The sequence below is a fragment of the Nylanderia fulva genome, unplaced genomic scaffold, assembly GCF_048542155.1.
Source record: "Nylanderia fulva isolate GAGA-0341 unplaced genomic scaffold, ASM4854215v1 Scaffold49, whole genome shotgun sequence".
Lineage (NCBI taxonomy): Eukaryota > Metazoa > Arthropoda > Insecta > Hymenoptera > Formicidae > Nylanderia > Nylanderia fulva.
In genome coordinates, this window is record NW_028190576.1 from 199,474 (window position 1) to 223,392 (window position 23,919).

The window sequence follows — 23,919 nt, forward strand, 5'->3', positions numbered from 1 at the left end:
AATGATCTAAAATATATATGCAATATATTTTGACAGCGAAAGAGAAAGAGAGAAAAAGACAAATTAAAAGATAAAATATATCAACATAAAGAATAATTTTTAAACCGTGATTTTTTTTCCTTTGTTAACTGAATTTTCTAATTAAATTAGGAAAGCGAGATATTAATTAGACATATTTAAAGAAGTATGTCAAATAAATTGGAAAGATATTTCTATATATGGTTAATGTTCTTTGAACTGAATAACTTTGAATGCAAATCAATTCTGGTGATTTGAGAGGATTTATCGTGCATATGTGACGCAGAATATTTGAAGGGAACGTACGCGTCCGATTTAATTTCGTGAAAATAGAATGATCGAAGTTATTCGACATATTTGGCAAATTTATTCGCATTGTGTGCCATGAGTACGTCAAATAATTTACAGCATTTGAGGACATACTGTGGACGGCAATGCGTAAAAATACTTATTAGCATTAAAAAAGAGATAAATTTTTCAATATATGCATATTTTGTCTCAATTTTTTTATGCACAATTAAATTTTTACTCTTTTTTTTTTTAATTTGAAACATTAGAGCTTTTGTGTTATTTGCGTCAGATATAAAAACGAATAAAATAAATAATAAGAAAATTAACGAGATCGAAGTTTGTCTTATCGAATTTCCTATAAAAATATATTTCATGTTCTTTCTGAATGATATCTATTCGCGTGATTCTTCACTCGAACAACCATCGACATCTGCTTGAACATTAAAACGAGCTTCATATGTAATATTTTATCGAAGCTGGAAATAATTCGGCGCTGTCATAAATTCCGAGAGGATACTTTCCTGAAGAAAGTGCGTGAAAGGCACTAGCCCAAGTTTTCTTTCGGAATCTGACGATACTTGAAAACTTGTTTGCTTAAACTAACGAGTCCATTATAAAGTTTATAACGGATATCAATAAGTTGCAGCGTGAAACTTTGCTTGCGCGCGTATATACACGAAATAACGCTGGTCTTCTCTATTCAAACTCGTTTTCTCAAGAGACTGCGATCTGCAATCCCTTACGCAGTTCTCAGATAGAAGGATTAAGGATGCGCTATGAGCGCTTCGTGCTGAGGCATAATCAAGCGCGGTTAGTATCCATTACGCACGTGTAAGATGCACGTGTGTATGCGCGTCGTACAATCGAACCATGTCAGTTTGAGGTCGGTCGGGTTTGGTAACCAGAACTGCGCCGCGACCGGGAGGAATTTCAGGAGGAACCGAGAATAACCCTGACGATAGCCGCAGGTTATGGGCAAACACTCCCTCGTGGCCGCGAGCACTATATATGCATACGTACACAATTGAACAAGAGACAAGTTAGATGTCAAGTGTCAAAAATTAATGATTAATCTGATGATATAAAATGCAGAAAAGATAGAAAAAAAGGTACTTTATATTTTTTTTCTACATAACATTTACAGTGTTAAAGGGAAAAAATCGGGTAAATCGATTTCCACAATTCTTGAGGTTTAACAAATATTTTTCTGTTGACTTTCTTTGGTTAATTACTATAATTTCAAAATCGAGATTTTTTTATAATACGTGATTATATATATGTTTGAAGATTCCTTTATTTCTATTTGTATTTTGTTATTTACTCTAACTTTTACTATAATTTTTTTCATTCAATATATCGAGATGTGTATTTTGGGCATTAAATACTTAGATCTTAATTTTATTGAATTTTAATAAAGTATATTTATTCAATTTGAAACAATATCAAAATTGTAATAAAATTTATGATAAGAAACAATCTAATAAATATACATATCTGCTACATATATTTATTTTAACTGAAAATTAGAGCCTAAATTCAAAATTGATATATTTTCGAGAAAAATGTAAAATAACTTAAAGTGCAAAAACAGTCGCATAATAATCAAAATGGTAAAGACTCGAGATAACTTAACAAAGTTATGTAACGCAAACATGTTTTGATATTTAGCAATTATTATCTTCCTTTTAGTTTTTATTATATTTCGTGATTTTGCCCGGATATCATAATCGATAGCTAGCTTTACTAAAATTGAAAATACATTTCTGAGCTGTCTTGCGGAGAGCGGGATAGAAAGAGAGAGAGAGAGAGAGAGAGAGAGAGAGAGAGAGAGAGAGAGAGAGAGAGAGAGAGAGAGAGCGAGCATTTGCAGATAACGTGTGAAGAGGCGAGCGAGCAAACTGGGAATGATCGGGTGTCGAACTGAAGTTACGGGTCCGGCGCGATCGTTCATCGTGACACGGAAACGATGAAGAATAGTGGCAAAGGCGGAACGGGGGAAAAAGTAATAGCAAAACGTTCGCAAACAACGAGGCCGGCTTATCAGCTTTATTTATTGCAATGGGAAACCGCAGTCGGGTGCGCTTTCGGAGCTTTTCCAAAGCTTAACTCGACCGTGGCCGGGGGCTTTCGTGCGGCCAGGTTGCAGGCGAGGGTCGTCACGAACGGGGCAAAATTTCACTTCCATCGACGTGGAATGATTCCACCGGCGCACCGAGGAGTTCGTAATACAACGTGAGCAGCGAGTGCTATTGTGAGAAACTGGAAGAACCGATGTCGCAGTTCAGCCAATTTCCCATGGCTTATCTTTCGCTCTCCTCTACTCTCTCACTCTCTTGTTCTCCTTTGTAAGAGAAATACAGATGTTTTATTTCGAAAAATTATCTCCTTTGTTGCTCTTGGAAACTTGTTGATCAAATTGGCTAACGAACTGAAGTGTTGAGCGATTTAAATAATTGAAATCTGCTTGAAACGCTATATCTTGTAGATGAAAGAGAAAAAAAGAATATACCTATTCATTTTTTTACCAACTTTTAAGAATGCAAAACCTTATAATTTACAATCTCTTTGTCATTATATCTCTCACCTTTGCCAGTAAAATCCCTTAACTTTGTTAGGCCTGGAACATTGTTTCGTACCGCAACTATGTTCGTGCGATTTTCTCTCCTCGATGTCTCTTAAGTGACGCATTCATAAAGCGATGACGAATTCTTGTTGAGACGTATAAAAATATATCTAGCCTAGAGAGAACAATTGATTTAATGATAAATACAATAGTTTTTACGACAGAAAGAATTGTATTGGGCACGGCTTCATAGGAGAAATCCTCACAATTTCGGCGATCGATCAATATACATTAGACAACCGTGTTTACTTGCCTACATCGATTTGCGTTGAACATTAATGTAATGAATTCATTAGAGGATCAACGTTGCGTCGTGTTACACTAAAAGGCTATTTACTTTGTACACAGCAGCGGGAATACTCAAATAGAAGAGTCGAACGTGTTTAATCGATCGCGCCAAAATATTCATTTGATTTGAAACAACATGTTCAAGAACAACATACATTAAACATACATGTATAATCATATCTTATGTGTACACGCGGATTTGCTTAATAAATATATGTATGAATTTTGCATATCACTAGATTAATGCTCTATTTAAATTATCATTATATGCATTATGGATTCATAGGAGTAATTAACAATTACATATAAATGAAAAGTAATTACAGCAGTGATATATTCTGTAAAATTTCAAAAACTTTCGCTTAGCCGAAGTTTCATTAATATCTTCACAATTTTATACACAATACAATATAAAGCTTTTTTATTTATTAAATGTTTCTATTTAAATTAATAAAAATAATGTTAACGATTAATTAATAAGAAAATTAAAATAATAATAGAGAATAAAAAAAGAAGGTTGAAACAATTAATTGCTCCAAAAAAATTACTCGGGAATTTTACTTTGACTCCAATACTTTTGTAAATTCTTGTCGAAGAAGAAAAAGCGCAGTTCTTTTCGAAGATCACCATCGCAACAAATTAAACTTTCCAGAGCAAATATTTGGCAGTACTTTAAATTGCAAAAAAGAACGTATTCAAGTCAAAGCGATTTTATTTAGCGCACGCTCGTTCTCTCCGTTCAACCTATCTTCGATTCAATCAAGGTATTAAACAATGGGTTAACCAATTTAATTAAATTATTAGATAACGCGTGTGCACGATCGCATCTTTTTGCCGGGATGCGCTCGTTCCAAGCATGGCGAAAGGATTAATTGGCACTCGAACAAATGAACGCAAAAGGGACGAAGATCAGATACGCCATTCCTTGTACAAAACGCCCAAGCTGTGCTGCGCTCCTGTTGTTTGTCGGAGACGCAATAGAATTTATGCGACACACTATTCAGCGTAATTACGAGTCTCCGGTGTGCCGCTTGTTTTCGCAGGATGCCAGAGGAGCCACGGAGAAGTCCTACAAAGTGCGCGCAGAGTTCATCGCGAATTGACGAATAGTATTTGTTGTTAAGCTGAATAATATATTTACGGCAAATCATGAAATAAATTTTCTCAAAGATACAATGCAAGATAAATAATATCAGCGTTACATCTTACAATATTTCAGATATTATAACTCAAGATTCGAAAGATTAATACACAATATAAATACGATACTGTATATCAAACATAAGTTTATACATTATTAACTTGCAACTCTTAATTAGTAGATTTTAATTTTTTATTATTATCTGCTCACGCGCCTTCTCTCCTCTTACAAATTATATTAATTTTCTAGTTTTTGTTTATTATACTTTGTCACTGTATTTGTTACTGTGTTATTATATTTTGCAGTTTATAAGATTATTCCATACAACTAGCACAAATAAAAAAAAAATATAGATTTATATATAAAAATATACATGTAAAAATATTTTTGCTAGTAAGAATAATAATTGCAAAAATAGTAATATTTTCTATTTTTGAAACAATATTTTTTAAGTAAAAATACGTGCTTGCCATTCCGTAAAAATATCTCACTGCTATTAAAATTTTATCGAACGTGATAGTCTTGCATCTCGCTACTTATTAAATTTTCACTGCTTTCTACTATCAGTAATTCGTTTCATTTCATTTTATCTTTGAAAGCGTTCAAGATATTGAAACGTGCAACGTTCTATCAGTTAAACGAGACTTTTAAAGGGCATCAATCAATTTGCCGCAAAGTGACATCGAGGAAAATCTAATTACATGATTTAGATGCGGAACGAATGTCAACTATCTCGAAAATGTATTGTCATCGTAGTCTGTTTATTACACAGAATTTACACACACAGTATACACCGTGTATATCGGCAAATAATTGCGATGTGTTACCGTGAATAAGTATATCGTTTATAACGATAGTCTTAAGTATACCTAGCGATAAAATTAATTATTTGTCTCTCCTCACGTTTATACGAGATAGCTTTGGTTGTAATCATCAACACTTGCACAAATATCACGATTTTTCTCTTTTTCTTTCGTAATTTGGAAATTTTATACTTGAATTTTTGAACATTTAACGTGTGGTCTCATTTATCTTCTATAAAAGACTGGAGAAAAACAATACGTATTATTTTTTGTACTAATTACAATTTATAAATTTTATCACGTAAATTCTCTTCTTTTTCAAGGTTTCTTTGGAAAATGTGCGTCTATGTGTGGTCGAGTTACTTTATAGAATAAATCCATGAGAAAAGGTGACGGGTTCTCTCGCAACTGCGGCCTTTCGGCGACCAGTGAAAATTAATGACTATTCCGGCAAAGATAATTAAGGGGTAATTAAGAGCACTCGTATTTCTTCTCGGCGATATGTTAGACGAGCTCAGTCTAATCTCATTTAAAAATGTCTGACTAGGAGCCGAGCGATTTTACTTGTGAGAAAAAACTAGTTCGTATTCCCTATCATTGTCTTATTCTACTTGGATTGTCTGACTAAAATCTGACCGATTCTACTTGTTCGAAAAACTAGTATAATTCTTATCTTTTCGTGTTGTTCTCTCCCGGAAATTTTTTTTAATACATTACAAAATTTTCATTGTAATACATTGCAATGAAGAAAATCTTGATATAAATTGTACCTTATTTAAAATTGTAAATTTTATCTTATGATATTCACGCTCGAGACTAGTTAATCCAGAATTCTCTCTCTCTCTCTCTCTCTTCTTCCCTATCTCTCCCTCTCTCTCTCTCTCTCTCTCTTACATAATGGAAAATTACTATTGCGGTTTCGCCCGTTCTTGCTACATCTTGTGCTACAGACCGAAATCTATTTATTCGGTATAAACGATAGCCGCTAAGCGATGTTGGAGGAACTCGATTCGCGCCGCGACGCAAAAGGGGCGGAAATTTGCCTATTTGATTATCCGCATGGATTACACCCGAGTTGCTTGGACAATTTCGTACATCTGCGTTTAAATCCTTTCGAGCAAGAGAGCCGCGTGGTTGCGAAGGAGACTCTAGACTCTAGAGAAACAGAGAGCTGCTTCTACTAGAGAACAGAAAGGGAAGAAAGACATTTCGGGCGCAGCGTTTAAAATAAATTTATCACGCCGTAGTAATAATTACCCTCTAAGAGAGCGAAGGGTACGTTTAAGATAATCGTAACCAGAACAGTCAGGTTGAAATAAATTCGTATTTTTCACGCGACACTGCTTATGCGCCTCGTCGAGATAATGCAAACGTCGTTTGCCATAATTTTACATCAAATTATCGCGGAATCTCATAATATCTTTGAAAAATAAAATTATCTAATATGAAGAGATTTATTCCTTGTATGCCATCGTTTAAATAACTCATATGTGTTTTCTTTTACTATATAAGCTATAGAAGTTTTTTTTGAGAATCATCCAATACTGGCTGCTCATTCAATTCCCGCTATTTTAATAGAAAAAAATTCATCTTTTACTGGAATAAAGAATATATGTGCGACTTTTCCATCAAATAAAAAGCATGATCATATTTGTCATACACGTAGGTCGATGTTTTGTGGAACACTTTGTTACGAGCATGTAATCTAATCAAGTCAATTAAGAGAGCTTTTAACAGTGTCGAAATATTGCGGATAAAAGCATATAATAACCCGCAGTTTTTGCGACAGTACTTTGTATAGAAGCTTGTCCGCGAATCACTTCTTTTGTTACTCTGTCGCTTATACAATTCTCTTTCTTTGGTATAAAAAAAGTTTTTAGTAAAATAAAAAAAATTATATATATATTTTTTTTCTTTAATATATTTTAATATCGTTAAATTTAACGTAATGTATATGAATTACTATTTGAGTGCAGAATTTCAATTTTGATAGAATGCTGCGTTTCTTTTATTTTTTATTATTTTATATTAAATACAGATATATATCTTTTTTCCAATTTTATAAATATTTCATTAATATATTTTATTTTATAAGAAATATTATTTAATAAACATTTCTATATAAAATATAATATAAAGCTTCATGATATTCTTTCTATAAAAATAAAATTAATTTGGAACTATAAAAAGATATAATGAACAATTCGGTGATAATTTTGAGATATATATATATATATATTGTCTAATTACATATACATAAATATTATATAACAATTTAACAAGAAGCTTACGCCGTCGGAAATTTCTACTGTTGTTACTCAACTCGTTTTAGTAGAATAAATAATGTCTAAAGATACACACACATACACAATTTAAACTCGTATATAAAATAGAGAGATCCGTCCTAAGCAAACTTCACACAATGTCGCGTAAAAATGACGAGTTTTCCGACTTTCACGCGGCAAGAAAATACCGGGACCGTGTACTTTCAATTAGAGTTTCGTAATAAAGCAGAAATAAAGATCCGGGAAAACGGAATTTGCGTTGGAAACATCGCGTACAAAAGAGACGAACAAAGAGTATTTAGATACACGGGCTGACTCGCAGCAATGAAGCCGTTCGTCCCGTCGTAGTATCGCGAGCATCCCGCGGAAGAAAGAAACTCGAGAAAAAGCGTTCACGCACGGGAAGGAACAGCCGACATTCCTAGGAGCCTGTTCCTTTGTAATCCATCCTGGTTGACTAGGAGAAACGAGCGAGCAGGCGAGGCGACTCCATTCGAAGCTACATCCTTTTTTCATTCGGAACGATAAAACGCCAGAGCTGGGCGCATTCCGCGGATAGCGCGGATATTCAGTTCGGGATGACAGGAGAGACGTGGAAAAAGAAAAGTCAACTTTATAGCGCCTCGGGGGATTCGGGACATTGAAAATGTAATAACTAGGAGAATTTTATTGTGGGAGAGAAAATATATTTGGAGAAAGGGAAAGGTGTTTTAAATATATATAATAAAATAATATTTAGTTAGAAATAATGAGAGAGCAGCTCTCTCTAATATATAATTAGTAAGATGCATACAATTTTTCCCCCACATTATCGTATATTTCAATAATTCAACGGCACGAATAGGGTGCAAGACGCACTAGACTCAGCCCTGTTCATGCCCAGGTATCGCATCTCGTTGCCAGTACAATCTCCGGATAAATTCGCGGGCTTTACGCTCGCCTCGGCATGGCTAATGCATTTTGCGTTTACATTAATGCCGATCCGCGTAAATGGCAGCGTAGAGCTACGAAAATATGGAAACCGTGAATCGTAACGTTTAAGACGCGCCAATTTTTTATCCGTAATGTAAATTTTATAATAAGATATTTATATGGTAAATTTGAAAAATTGCAACTCGATTATATTGCAATTGAAAACGAAAATATCTTTCATTTTGCGTTTTCCTTCTATCTTTACATTAATTAATATATATATATAATATGTGATACGTATGTTAATATTAACTAAGAAATATTAATTTGGAACAATATACTTATATGTATTGAAAAGTTTGGAAATCTTTTTCTTTTTTTTTTTTTTTTAATACACCAAACATATAAATAAAAGTTAAATTTATCTTTAAAAGTTTTACACTTTCAAGACTTTGTAATTAGTCAATTATTTATATAAAGCGATTCTTGTTGCTAAAAATAAATTCTTCTTAGATTGTCTTCTTTAATGCTTACAATAAAAGCAAGATATGACGCATCTAGGACACTATACTTTTAATATTTTTCTTGGCGTTTATTTTCAGATACATTTTTTCACTTTCTTTTTTATAGCAATTCTTTGTTATAAAATTGACGGAAGATATGTATCGATTTTTGCGTCCATTAACACCTTGAGCTCACTAAGGCTAATGTGCTCAACACTTAACGCTTTAAACCTTGCCAAGACAATCTACTGCAATGCATAACTAAACTATAGAGACACATCATATATCAATACTAAAAATAGTAGTTAAATGACAACGTATTATTATTGATATCACAGATCTTTTAAATTAAAAACATAACAGAATTTTTGGATGGAATGGAGAATTTTAATTGTAATAACTCTGCACATGCCTGAATCAAAATATGAAAATTTAATATATATATATATATATATTTTTTTTTTTTAATTTAATAAATACGATAAATATATATAGGAATAAAAATATAGAAATAAATTATTCTTTCTCGACTGAAAAATATGAGAATATTAAATATTTCGACAAATTAATGCTTTTTATTCAACATAATAGAAAAGTCTTGCTTTTAAATCTGTATTAATATCTTGCCTTTTACTTTCGTTGCGTCACTTTATTCTTTTCCTTTGTCGCGAACTGTAAGAAAACGAGAATCAGTACTGAATTATTCTTGAACGAAATAAAAGCAACGAGAAAAGTATCGCTATAACGATGTTCTCATCCTTGACTTAAAAATACCGTAATGTTTTTCGAATATCTTACAAAACAATTCGAATCTTATTATCGCGACGCGAGAGTTGCTTAAACCGCAATGCTAAACATCGATTGAAAAATTCATAAGCTGAAAATTTATTCGAGTGTAGCCCATTGCTTTTGCGAACGAACACAGAATTCTGAGTGCAAATCAACAATCGACTTTTGTTTCCAATTATTTTTCTTTTCATGTTTAGATGAGCAAACGATACATTTTTGCTACACTCGAATTTTATATTAAATAAATATCAAAGGCATATGGTATGTAACATGTATTATTTAGAAAAAGTTTGTTTTTTTATCAATTTTGCTTGTCTTTTATATTACACAACAAATATTCCAATTATATTTTTTTATAAAAAATCATAAAAATGTGAATCAAACACAAGTTAGATAAAAGAAAAAAAAGAAAAAAAAAGAAAGAATGACAGAGAAAAAAATTCGTAGAATATATTTGAAAGTCCACGAGCGTCCTACTACTGAAGTCAACCAAGTAGTCCATAGAGATGTATTTAATAGCGTTAAAACGGTAACTCAATTATCGATGATGATCGAAGATTCCACAAGGCGGAAATTCTCGATTACCCTTCAGGTAACCTCGGGATTCCAGAGGGATCTTACTTTAAAAGGAAACCGTGTAACAGTTTCTTATGTAGGATCTAAGATCGTCGGAAATACCGCGCGCGTCTTTGAGACTCGAAAATGACTTTCACCACGACACGACGTCTGAAAGGGAACCAGACGCAAAAATGCAGAAAGGGAATAAAAACCGAAAGTCACAAGAAAAACCCATAAAAAAAACTATTTTCATTCAATTTCTCTCTTTCTCCCCCTTTCTCTCTCTCTCTTCCTCTCTCCTTAACAGACGTCTCGAAATATTCTTCGAGAAGAATATTCTCTATCTCAGATTCCTTTAAAAATTCGTCATAGTTAGAATGCAAAAGTTACAATGCCTTATAATCGAATAATTTTGAGAATTTTGCCGAGAAAGAAAGATAATACTATCAGGATAAATATTTAATAAAAATTTTTTAAATAATTTTAAATATTAATCTAATGTTTGGATGTGATAGGAAATATGTAAAAATAAAAAAGAGAGAAAAATATTGTTTAAAATAATGTCATATTACGGTGCTTAAATTTTTCAAGGAATTTGCACAGAGAGATAGAAATTCAATCTAGATAAATTATATATGAATAACATCTAATATCCTTCGTGATTTAATATACATACATACATATTAATTGAGAATTATTTATATGTAATCTTCATGACAATCCACTGATTTTAATAAATAATCTAACAATACTATAAAAAAGAAAAGATTATATAAAAATATAAACATAAAATATTAATAGTTTAGACATTTTAGATACGAATTAATCGTAACAATGTAGCACGTTCGCTTGTTTTAATCATAAATAATTTTGAATTGCTTAAACTCGGATAGCTTAGCAAACAAACAAAGCGATACGGAGAGTGCAAATCGTCCTATCGAGAAGAGCGATTCGAAGTTATTTTTGAACACGCTTATACATCCTTCCAATGTTTTGTCGAAATTTGTCACTTGCCTCAAATGGAAGTCTTAAACGTCCCGGACAAAACTTGGCGTAAAGCGTTTTACGTCGCGGTCTACGTCGCGGAGCATTATTTCGGAGAAGACAAACAGGATGCTGGAATGGCGAGTTTGTAGCGGGTTACACGGCTAGACCAGAAGTCTGCTTGGTAGCGATGGTTTTCCCGCGATTTCTCTCCCGACACTCCAAAACTAAAAAGATTGGAAAATAATGTTCGATATTTGGAAGGAAAATATGAGCGCAGAGAGACAAAGCTACGCATTATTTATTAATACTAAAAAAAAAATCTATATCACCATCCATACACAAGTTTGAGTGCTGTCGATGATAAAAGATAAAAGGTAATTAGAACGAAAGAGAGAAAAAAAAGAGTCCTGTTTGTTGTACGCGCTTCGCGATATCACTTCTACGGTAATTATAACTCGTAGCAATTAAAAGAGAGAACGAATTGATACTTGAAACTTTGATATTTTAAAAGTCGGATGCAGCTGTGCATACCGTCGACAAACTGGCCTTCCGGAAAAGAGATATTCTGAAAGTATCTCGAGTTAACACGATACACGGCAGCCATTCTCGGTATCGGAAACGGGGCATCAATGTGGTCTTGAGCATCTCTTTTGATCCTTACATATCCAAAGCAAAGATACATCGATACACCCTTACACTGCACGAGCATCTGCACTTGGTTTTATCGAAGATATCGAGTGGATATATCGGCTCGAGAGAGAGAGAGAGAGATCGTTATGACAGCGGAAGATGGAGGAGGGCAAAGTTGCCAAGACAGTTATCTTAAGCCTCGCTGCAATTGTATTACTCTGATACTCGGATTGACGTACTCCCAAATATCACGAGCATCTCTAAATGCATCCTAAGCGTGGGATGCACCCAGTACGCCTTTCAGGCGAGCATCTGCTCTCGGTTTGCTTGAGAATCGCGAATGGGTATCGGTTTGAGGACCATCTCTCTGGCAGAGAAGCTGAGAAGAGACAGAGAGAGAGAGAGTGTGTGAGCGAGGAGTGATGAGCGAGAGGAAAACGAAGAAGAGGAAGAGACGCACGCGTTGCGCCGCGCCGAGGGTGCGCGAGACAGGGGATGGACAGACGAACGGGAGAGAGGAGACGAAGCTTTCGGGGGTGGTCGGGTTGCCATGGCAGCTACCCCGGCCGGGCACAGCAGACCCCAGTCTTGCCGCGGCGGTCGCCGAGTGCGCGACGGCTCTGTTTACCTTTTCCCTCGCGTCGTTGCTGCTGCTCGTTTATCGCTTCGTACCCTTACGCTTTCGAATACCGAGATAGTATATCCGGCTCTCGCGTTTTTCGGTTTTTGTGTGATAACTCTGATTACGCCATACGCGCGCTTGGTTCTTGGTGAAAGTCAACCCTTCTTACGGTGCCGCGGGAATCTGTGTGAGCCGAGTTTACGGACGCGTACGCAACCGACAGAAATGTAATGGTCTCGCAATCGTGGAAAGCTCGATCGACAACTCTGTCGTCCTCTCGGGGTTTCCTCGAGAAAGCCCGAGATCTGTCTCCGGCAAAACTTTTGACATATCCTCCTTCAAAATTACGGTCCGAATAAACGCTCGCAACCGCGATCTTGATTTCGTGCACGCGGTGCTCGATCCTTGTACGTATATATTGTAGATCACGAATGAAATTTGCAACGCGTAACTTTTTGCAAGCGCAAAGGGATTCTATCTCTCGTCTTTTCGTTCAGCTCTTTTGTCAGAGCTCATCGATCACGGTAGTCAGACATATTCATCAAAATTCCGAAATTTCGGGAACTGCTTTAAATAAGTCATTTATCAGAATAGGAAGGTATAAAGAATATCATAGAATAGCAGAATTTTTCTGAGATCCCGTTCTGAGATAACGTTATCATATCGTAATAAATATTATATATAAATTTGCAGTTAATAAAATGTATTCTCAGTTCGTTTTCTTCATGTAGACTGTAATTTCTTATATAATATAGTTTGTGCAACATGTGTTATGTATCAGTCATTTTTTTTTAATATTTCTGAAACATTACACGTACATATAGTTTGTGCATTATACTATTGTGTAATTTAAAGTAATATGCAGTTAATATTAACTGTTATGAATCTATAGATAAATGCATTATTTTTATGATATTTTTTTATGCTTTACATCATATGTCTCATTCTAAAATTATATATTATTCTAAATTATTTTTAAAGTTAAACAATTGTAAAAATCTTTTTCTTTGTATCATACAAAATTTAGTACAGCTCAAAAGTTTTTACAACACGTATAACACCTCAACTTATAATAAAACCAAATTTATATTGTAGAGAAAAGGCAAAACTCTGACATATCATTTTAATTTTTGACTAAAAATTCAGTAAAACATTAATATTTCTAGAGATTGTATGTTTTATATTAGATTGTAAATTTTTAATATTGTTCCAAATTAAAAAAAAAATAGTCTTTTTTAAATAACAAAAATTAAGACTTAGGAAAAATGATTCTTCAAAACTTTGAATATCTACTGAAAATTACAGAAATATAATGAAAATTATAATAAAAAGAGAAAAAAGAAAACGAGACAGATTAAGAATTAGTCACTATCGTAATATTCAATGTAACATAATATTATTAAAGAAAGATATCTCAGATATCTAGCAATGCTACATGAATTACATATGTACTTCTTTCGTCAAAAAAATGGTAGAAGAAAATCCTTCAAACTTTATACATTCTTGATGCTAGTCAATTTAATGTATAAACGAGCCACACGAATGTACAAACTACAAGCTTTCATATATGTGAACTAAATAGACCAAACTTATATTAACTCTAATAAAGCGCAGCGCTTGTTGAGAAATAGAAGTATCTACCCAATTTACGGAGTTCCATGCATTTTGGCATCTTTCTCCTCTAATAGTACATCATTATTGAAACGTGTATGTGAGTGTGTATAACTAATATATAATTAATTGTAAAATTGCTTCACGTAAATCACATCGTTCTGTAAGAATATATTTTAAAAGACGTCATAGTCCATAATCCTCGTGGAGTATCCTTCAAAAGCATCGCGTAATATCTCGGCTCATAGCAAAATCAGGTTTGCATCGTCTCACGTATAGTTAATGTACGGTTACCAGACAGGATCTCTCGCGGTAAATCCAGGCCGCGTCTTAGCGCGATATTTGTCGAATGCGCAGTGACCTACTCTTATCTTCCGTTTTCCTCCGATGCAACCGAGGTCGAAATGAAAGTTTATAATGCACCGCAAATTCAGATACGATATCTCGAAAGTAATCCGCATGATATTTCGATATTAATCTCGTGCACGGTGGACATTATTCTCCATGAAATTAAATTCGCGAGATAATATAGCGCTAAATCGTATCACATAATCGATTCGCTTTCGTTCCATTTTACGAAACAAAATGATCTTTTCGATCTTGATCTCGTTGTGTCGATAGCCAAAATAAATTCTCCTAAAGATGTTATTTTACTCATAACTTTCGATATCGAGTTGAATTATAAAGGAGATACAAATACATATGTGTGAGAAAACAGGGGAATAAATTTGAATTTATATAAGAAAATATCGATGATTTATTGAGAAATTATCAAGAGTATCTTTATTTTAACATTATTTTAACAAACTTAATGTACATTTTATAAGTACATTTACGAAAAAATATTTTTATTAAATATCTCAGTATTTTAAAAAGTAAAGCTTGCAAGCAAATGTTAACTCTCAAAGAAATAACTTAAAAGATGGACATTATGAAAATTTTACGCCTTTTACACGCGATAAAATAAACGTTCATCGGATGTTCGCCTAATTGATTAATTGATTAATTCCAATCAAATGGCGTTGCGTTAGCGTAATTAAAAATACACCATGCTCTCTGACATTCATTTATATTAATACAGACATTATAAACGATGCATCGAAATAGCATTTGTTACTTGTGTATTTTACGATTCTAATTTTCATCCCATAATACAGTACTGTGCACATGAATATTCTGTTGACAGTTCATGACATGAATATTGCAACAAAATTGATAGTCGCTCACGCATTTCTGTAAATATAAATATTATATTATAGCTTCTTTTTTTTTCAAACTTTGTATATGAAGACATCGATTTAAAATGGGTAAAAAAATATTTATTAGGCCAAAATTCCACTGCGTAAAATACATTGTGTAAAAAAAATTAAATTATTAACACCAAATTGTGAAAAATCTAAATAAATTTTATTTTTTCTGAAAACTCTACAAATTTCAATAATTCTAAAGGTAGATATACAAGCATGCTGTGCCATAAATATTTCAGTTTATTGTGCGTATGTATGTGATATATATCTAAAGCCTTATAGAATTTTTATTAAAATAAAAAAAAAGTATTAATGGATTTCTGTGCCCTCATCGTTGAGCCCCGAGTGTAATTTTCTACAGTAAATTCCTACATGGATTTGCCGTCGTGATACGTTCAGCAATGTCAATCAATAACATTTTTTTTATTCAATCGAGATATATTTTCATGCGATAATTTTCGATATGTTTCTAGTCGTCGATATCTGCGTTCAGATGCATTCAGTATGATTCTCGACGTGATGCCACACTATGAACGCTTGCGTAATCGTGACAGGGAAAAAGTATTGTCTACACCAATCAATCTGGATTTACTTCGTCAAGGTGAATTTAGGTCGCGGAAAGGGTTCTCTCAATTGAGTCTCGACACGACTGCAGTTGCAGTAGTTGATTACGATCACGAATCGCACCGTTAAGCTTTCAAACTTCAGTGCAATTTACTTATATATTTTTCAATTTTTAGACTGCATGTATAAAGAATTGCATATTCTTACTTTAAATTATTGATTTTTGCGAATTTTGCAACCACAGTTGGATGTGATTATTGTTTTCTAAAAATTTAATTAGAAAACCATTATTGGTACTTTTTCAATCTATAAATATCTTGAATGTTATAAGTTATTAAGTATTCGAATAAAAATTTATCAATACACAATATCGTCTTGTAAAAATTCAAAAATACTTAAAATTGAGAAATACTTAATAATTTTGCAGAAATTATGCCTGATACTAATTCCGTAAAATATCTTAATTTTTATTTATATGTATATAGACACATATAATTGCATTTATATTGACATTTATGCGCCATTTTACTACTAAAAAATAGCAACATTAATTCTAATATATCTTAATTAAAAATCTTAATTAAAAATGCGAATAACACATCGCGCACACTTAAAATGCTTGGTTAAAATTATTGGACACGGATGGTTAAAACTATTGGATATGAAAGGAACGACGGAGTGATAATACTTTTGTGCAGTGCTCCGCGATTTCGTTTACTCTCTTCGGCTTCGCGCAGATTGATGACGTCGTCGACGGCGGCTCGCAATGGATGGGTGAGAGATATATTTTACCTCAAGACAAATTAGAGAGTAAAGAGTGAATTCCGCTCATGGCGCGGAGCGTCCGCTAGGTAACGCCGAGGCTCGTTTTGAACACGCTCGAGAATTTAATTGCTAGCATACTTAGGATTCCCGGCGGAAGTTTCTTTTCCATGCCGCTACACGTCTTCATCCTTTCGATTGTGCGGCTCCCTCCGACAAGTTCGCGATTCTATTCTTGCCCTAAACGGACTGCCTATCTAATGTCCAATTTTTCTTTTCTAACAATGGACCTAACTGCATCATCTTACTATTAATATCTAGAGAAAGAAAAATTCGTTTTAAATCTAGTACGTACATAAAGTTGCACGTTTTCAATAAATATTAATTTCTCTTATATTAAAAGAATTGATTGCAACTCTTTAAACTAATTTTTATCATAGAATAAAAGGAAATGTAACAAAATTAATTAGTTGAATACAAAATATCTCTTATTTATTGTACTAGCTTTTTGAATTATATCACGAAGAAAAATTGCTCTAGAATCTCTCTCTGTCGTTCATAGCGCGACGTTTTAATTCGTCTCTCTATTGGATCAACAACATTCCGCTTGTGTACCATGTATGAATATTACATAAACGCGACGCGCAATTTTCCCGGTATACGTTGTCGGATTGACAAATTTACTGCGAACGCGTCGGTGAAACTTCACGGAGTGGACACCTTGTTAAAGATCGCTATGCAGTTCGGTTAGTCGGAAACTGCACCCTATTTTCTCTGTCACAAATAAGTGCTCGAGCGTAGTTTTCAAAATTAAAATGACCCCGATTTCAAATATTCCCGGAAGGAATAGGTTTTAATAATAATAATATCGAATAAGTAGCATCTTTCACATTTTCTGACAGGAGCCATATTGTGAGAAATATTCGAGGAATATTTATATCTGGTTATCAGTTATATCTGGCAACCGAAACTTTTCCGTCATATATTAGTCAATAATTATTTATTGATATAGAATATAGAGCATTTTGTTGGAAGATAGAAAAATCAATTCGAATTAATAACTCTGTCGAGGTTAAAATCTATTTTTCGATTTAACACAGAATAAACGAAGTATTTAAAATAGAAATTAAATTTCTTTAAATTTGGGAAAGTTTAAGAATAACGTAAGAGGAGCTACAGAAAAAAAGAAATGTTGAGTATTTTTTCCCGTCTTTTAAAAAGTCGTGTCCTTTATTTAATTTCTCTCTTGAATATCGTGGGAATTGCACCTGCTTCCTTCGTCTCCTTCTTTCAGTGATAATAAATCTTTGTGATTATAGTCGTTGGAACTCAGTACCAGAAATTCTTCAAATCCACAACCTTCTTCCTGTTACCGCGCCCAACGATTTGTGGATAAAGAAGATAGAACAGCGAAAAATAAAATGATGCATGATACTACTCCGCTAGAAAGCAATAATTCTTTACCGCTCAAACTATAATTATCATCGCTTTTCTATATAATTTTCGAAACTTTTTAATAAGTCCAACATTCATATAATTTCAATTTTTTAATCATATCAAAAATATGAAATATATTACTCCAATAAAATATAAGAGTTCTCTCTTTATGCTATCATGTACATATGTATATATACACATATGCATGTACATACGTATGCATAAAATATTCGCTTTTACTTGAATTTAAATAAGTGATTAAATGAAGTTTAAAACAATCTAACTATTATTTATAACAATCTAACTACGCATGCGTATTTCTACAATTGCAACAACACTATCACATAGTTTTCGATCTGAGAGTCGGAAGATAGACATGACAGCACCGAGCTGTCTCTTTCTGCTTTTATTATTATTATTATTATTATCATCATCCGCATCCTTCCGCAAGATATCGCACGCATTCGTTTGCGGTCGGGGGAGCTTATTTGTTATTCAAAGGACGTCGTAGGAAGAAATGCAAATGCCGGCTAGGGGTTTCAACGCTTTCTACGCGTACCCGCCATGGCTTCACATTTTCCCGCGTTATATATATTTCCTCTTCTTTCCTCGCGTCGCAACCAGTTGATTCGTCGTTTCGCTTTTTCCTATCAGAATATTTTCGTGATGGGAAATTGAAAGCCTGCGAGCGTAAGAACCAAACAAGTTGCTTTTTTTCTACTAGGCGCGCCATTCGATAATCGATTAATAGTAGCGAAAATAATATTTAATTAATGCTATAAAATAATCAGTTAGTTTTATTTATCAGGCCGATAATTGAAAATCTAATATTCCACTAATAGTACTCAAAATAATTAATTATTTGCCATTTGACGTTTGAATAATACAAATGAAAATGTATGTAATATATTGTATGTATACTAAAGAATCAATTATTTATCAGTTGAATATTTTCCGGTAATAACGACGCATCGATCGATGTAATAAGAAAAAATGTCTGACAATGCGTAGTGTCGCGAAAGAAAGTAAAATGAAAGAAAGTAACTTGAAGGTATACTTGGCTTCTGCAGCAATCGAAGTGCGTCGTAAACGTTGTCGCAAAAGTGAAGCACTTTCGGTATTCACCTCTCAATGGAATACGATAAAATGCTCGATAAAATTTCAAAATGTCTCGGACAGCTTCTTGGCGCTCTTGTAACGTTCGAAAAAGTGAACTTGCTGCTGGGACTGATTCTCGCAGCTGAGTCTTGAACTCTCGTTTAACACGTTTCTCACACTAGGTGTCCCTTTCCTTTTGGCTCGCATTCTCTCCTTTTATGACTAATATTAAATGTGACCGTTTGATTCATTCATATCTCGTAATAACACGACTTTTATACGATATACGAAACTAAGAATAAAATCCTATTTATCTATCATGTACGAAATGTAATTGCGTTAATCTATAAGAAGTTAAAATCGTTGAGCTCTCAATGTTCATCAGATATTTTCAATGATTTGATTTTAATCCTAAGATTGTTTCTTTGTTGCGGGAAAATAAAGAGTAAAAATCTGAAGAGTAAAAATCTGATTTTTAAAGAGAAGTATACTTAATCTTTGAGTAATATTAATTGTACGTAAACGCTACTTTAATATTTATCAGCCGCAAAATGATTTTACGGCCGAGACATTCGATTAAATAGGAAAAATTCGAAATGATAGATATTTTCAATGATTTGATTTTAATCCTAAGATTGTTTCTCTGTTGCGGGAAAATTAAGAGTAAAAATCTGATTTTTAAAGAGAAGTATACTTAATCTTTGAGTAATATTAATTATACGTAAACGCTACCTTAATATTTATCAGCCGCAAAATGATTTTACGGTCGAGACATTCGATTAAATAGAAAAAATTCGAAATGATAGCGCGTGACTCGGTTAAAGCCACCGAGGCTACATTAAATCTCGAGATTTTCGAAACGAAGTTTGAATATCAATGGCGCGAGTGTCGTTTCGTATGCGAGATTAAACGAAGTCGACGAACGGCATTTTATTTTTATTCGGCTGTAAATTGCATCAGCCGTAGAGATAACGGGGTAATGTAATTATTAATTTAATTAAGCCGCGAGACGGTCGTGATTCATCGCAGATCCGATGCTTCTCGCGAATCGCGAAGGAGATATCAGAGCCCTGGCAATTTCTCCCGTCTCTCGCTGGCTGAAAATCGAAATATAAAATCTATCTAAATACAATCGCGCTTTTTATAGATTTTCAATAATTAAGAACGTAATATATTCCATAACGAGCTCGAGCGTACCGTGAAAACTTGGCAAATAATTTCGGCATTGTTTGCACATGTTATTCGATTTACGGCTCTGTATAAATGACAAGCGAGAGCAGCGAGACCTACTTAATATGTATTCGCGGGAAGTAATCGGGAAGGTGACGAGGAGGTTATTTGTAAGAGGAAGGATTCCCTTTGCACTTTCGCACACGATAGATCAGTCGCTTTCTATGTAAATCGTATACGATACATCACGGCGAACGTACTTTCGATTTTAACCGTGAAATGCACAGTCCTTAGTTTAGGGTGAATAAATTACATTTTGTTCCCCATTTCTCGCTACTTACCCTTCTAATGCGAGCAAACGAATAATCGCGTCTGCAATTATGGAGGCGCATTAAAAAAAAGTAATACATTAAAAAACGATCTCTCTACTTTTTTTTTCTTAATTCGATGAATTAAGCAAGAACACGTGTCGGTGTTTCTCTTATAAAGATATAATCATTGCTATACGCTCGAGCTTGTTGTTGACTTGAACAAAAAGCTCGTTTGAAAACAGTAACGTGAAAGTTAAAAATATTGGAAACGTCGTTGAGAATAACGGTTATACTACACAATTCAGCAATCGATTCGAATCGCGCCTCTGTCAAAGTGAATCGCCCCGACTAAACTCGCTTCCGATCAAACTGCGTTCCGAATACAATGCAGCGAATTTCTACAACCGTCCAAGCTTGTTACCGAATAAATCGTTATCTTGTAATTGCTGCGCACAATGGCTAAACATGTCTATTATTCGCCTTTTTCCTTCGTATTTGCTCAAAAATATGTCATTCGCGAACGTTACGGAGGGGCTTTTGCACAAATTGGTTTCGTTTCATTACAAAAACGCTTTTATCCAGCGACATTTATTAAAGTCAATTCATCTATTGAGTTTATTCCATGATTCTATCAAAGAAAATAATTAAAATTTTATATTCGGAATTATTATATTAAATTTCCAAGTAATTTTTACTCAAAGTAGTATTTTTTTATATTATTCGCTTTGAAAAATCGACTTATTCATAAGTGAAAATTAATTAAAATAACTTTGCAATTTAACGGCGTAAAAAAATAAACTCGGACATGTTCCAAAAAATTAATATACCTATTTATATTGTACGAAGAAATAATTTTCAACATTTTTTGAAAACTAACTTGCTAGTCGATCCACGATAATCATCGGCAAATTAGTAGCATAAATTTAATCGGACAGAAATGTTTCTCGCGTATCTCAAAATGATATTATCGCGGAAGAGCTATTGAGATTGAATTGGTTTACTTATACAAAAAATTGTTTTAAATATCGCTTTGCCTCTCATTTAATCGCGAGAAGATATTATTCTGATCTAATTTTTTTATTATTCGCCATAATTTTTGCACACATAAAGCACTTGACACACATCCAATAAGGGAAACATTTTTAAATAATGACAAACAATGAAACTGATTGAAAATTGAATTGACTTTTAATAATTATACAACTATCCAAAAGCCCTGCATAAAATAAATTATACTGGAATTTATTTAATAAACCTTTAAATTTATTCCGATAATATCGCATTCTCCATCCTCTTGATTGTTATCGCTTTATAAATAATCCCATCACTTTAAAAACGATCAATATAAAATTTGATGAATGCATAAATATTGTTTCGACGAAGTATGGGCTCAATATAGGATTATAATATAGCGGATCGACTTGCTCCTGGAAGATACGAGGAGCGAGGATTATTTAAATCAGCCGAAGCACTTCAGCCCGTGTTGACGAGAATGTCCCGACGGCTCGATTCGTCGAGTCGTGGCTCGCGCAAAATGAAAGGCACGCCATACCGTGCTTTTAGTTTAGCTCGACCCCGGTGGCGATAAAACTTCCTCGGAGCTGCGCGGCACGGGAACACTTAAACGAGATCTTCAATTTACCTTTGGCGAGTCGTCCGACTCTCTCTCGACGAGCCATAAACAAGTTTCCGCTCCTGCGAACGCGCCTACCCGCGTGCGCGCAAAAGCAGGAGCATCCCGCGAGAACTTTAATCCTGTTCGAGATAGCGTTATCCTTTGAAGATAGCACATCCGCCGGATCTCCAAGAGGAATAGAAATTTACAGTTGGATAAGAATCGCGGCCCCGGAGTTCTACGAAATCGCGGCGTGATACTATCGTCCCCGGTGAACCGAGCCCTGAAAGCGATCGAGCAACATCCGCGAAGGGTGAAACGTTCTGAGTCAAATTTTGTGTATTTATTTTGTCCGAATATTTTTCCGGACACACGGAAAAAAATTTGCTACCATAGCTCAATTTTAGCTGTTCCTATATTTCACGTGAGATTTAGTGACAGCTAATATTTTTTAGCTATAACATTCTCCGTTAAACTATGACTAAAAAATATTAGTTACATAGCTAAAATTTAGACATGATAATTAAATATCAGGTTGTAATATATGGACAGCTAAAATTTAGCTATGATAGCTAATTCTTTTTTCCGTGTACTAATTGTCGTGAGAAGAGTAGCGCCTACTCTTTTTTCTGAAGACGTTTCAGAAGACATCTGATAGCAATATTTCAATAAATTCGATATCAAATACGTATAATGCATGCAGATCCCATTTAACTGCAGATCTTTAAAAATTAATTTCAAACGAGAGTTAGTCGCGAAATTTTTGTCGCAAAACTTATACATATGATTTTTCTCGAAAATTTCGCGACTAACTCTCGCTTGAAATTAATTTTTAAAGATCTGCATGCACTATACGTATTTGATATCGAATTTATTGAAATATTGCTATCAGATGTCTTCTGGAAGGTCTTCAGAAAAATCTATCCTCAGCATGGGATATAAAGAATTTGATTGAACAATTTGATTGAACGTCGACAATTTGATGATGAAGTCACAAAACTTGCCTCTAAATCTTTTGAACTTTGAATGAAGTGCTATCAGTTGCATATATAAAAAATTTAATTGAGAATTCTTTTGCAACTTTTAAATTTTCTACGTTATATTTGACGACTCTAATAATAAGTCGTAAATTAAAAATCTTTTCAGATAAAATTTACAATATACAAATATGTTGTATTCTTTGAAAGAAAAAAAGGAAGTTATTTTAAACAAATTGTTAATTTTAGAAATTTTCTCTTATTTTAGTTTAGTCTTCTATTTGGGTTCAGAGAAAATGTGCAGTGTAACGCTGTATAAGAAAGAGGTACATCGTCTATAATGTACTTAATTCCTTCTTGTGGCCGATAATACCATTCACGTCGTTTCATCGAAATCGATTTTCTAAGATGATGAAAATGCTCGGCTTTTCATCACGAGAGCCACGAGAGTTCTACAGACTATTCACGAATATACTATGTTATATATAAGAGCTTAGACTAAACAAAAATTAGCGAAAATTGAAAAATTACTGAATAGCGACTTTTTTCAAAATTTTTGTAATTTATAAGGAAAAACCGATTTCATAAAATCTTCAAAGAATTCTTGAGAGAGTATTATTATCGACTTCGTGCCAAATTCTTTGACGGTGAACGATCTTGAATTCGGTACGTCCGTT

General features: G+C 33.7%; 1 protein-coding gene across 4 annotated transcripts in view; it reads left to right on the forward strand.

The window, feature by feature from the left end:
* Window positions 1–12,428: 12,428 nt before the first annotated feature.
* The window catches only part of LOC114940105 (dipeptidase 1), a 128,236-nt gene continuing 116,745 nt past the window's right edge, over window positions 12,429–23,919 (forward strand). For 2 of the 4 annotated variants that reach the window (XM_029314615.2, XM_029314618.2), the window contains exon 1: window positions 12,429–12,677. The gene's annotated coding sequence lies outside the window, so the exon portion shown is untranslated. The other 2 variants (XM_029314617.2, XM_085486882.1) reach the window with 2 other exon arrangements.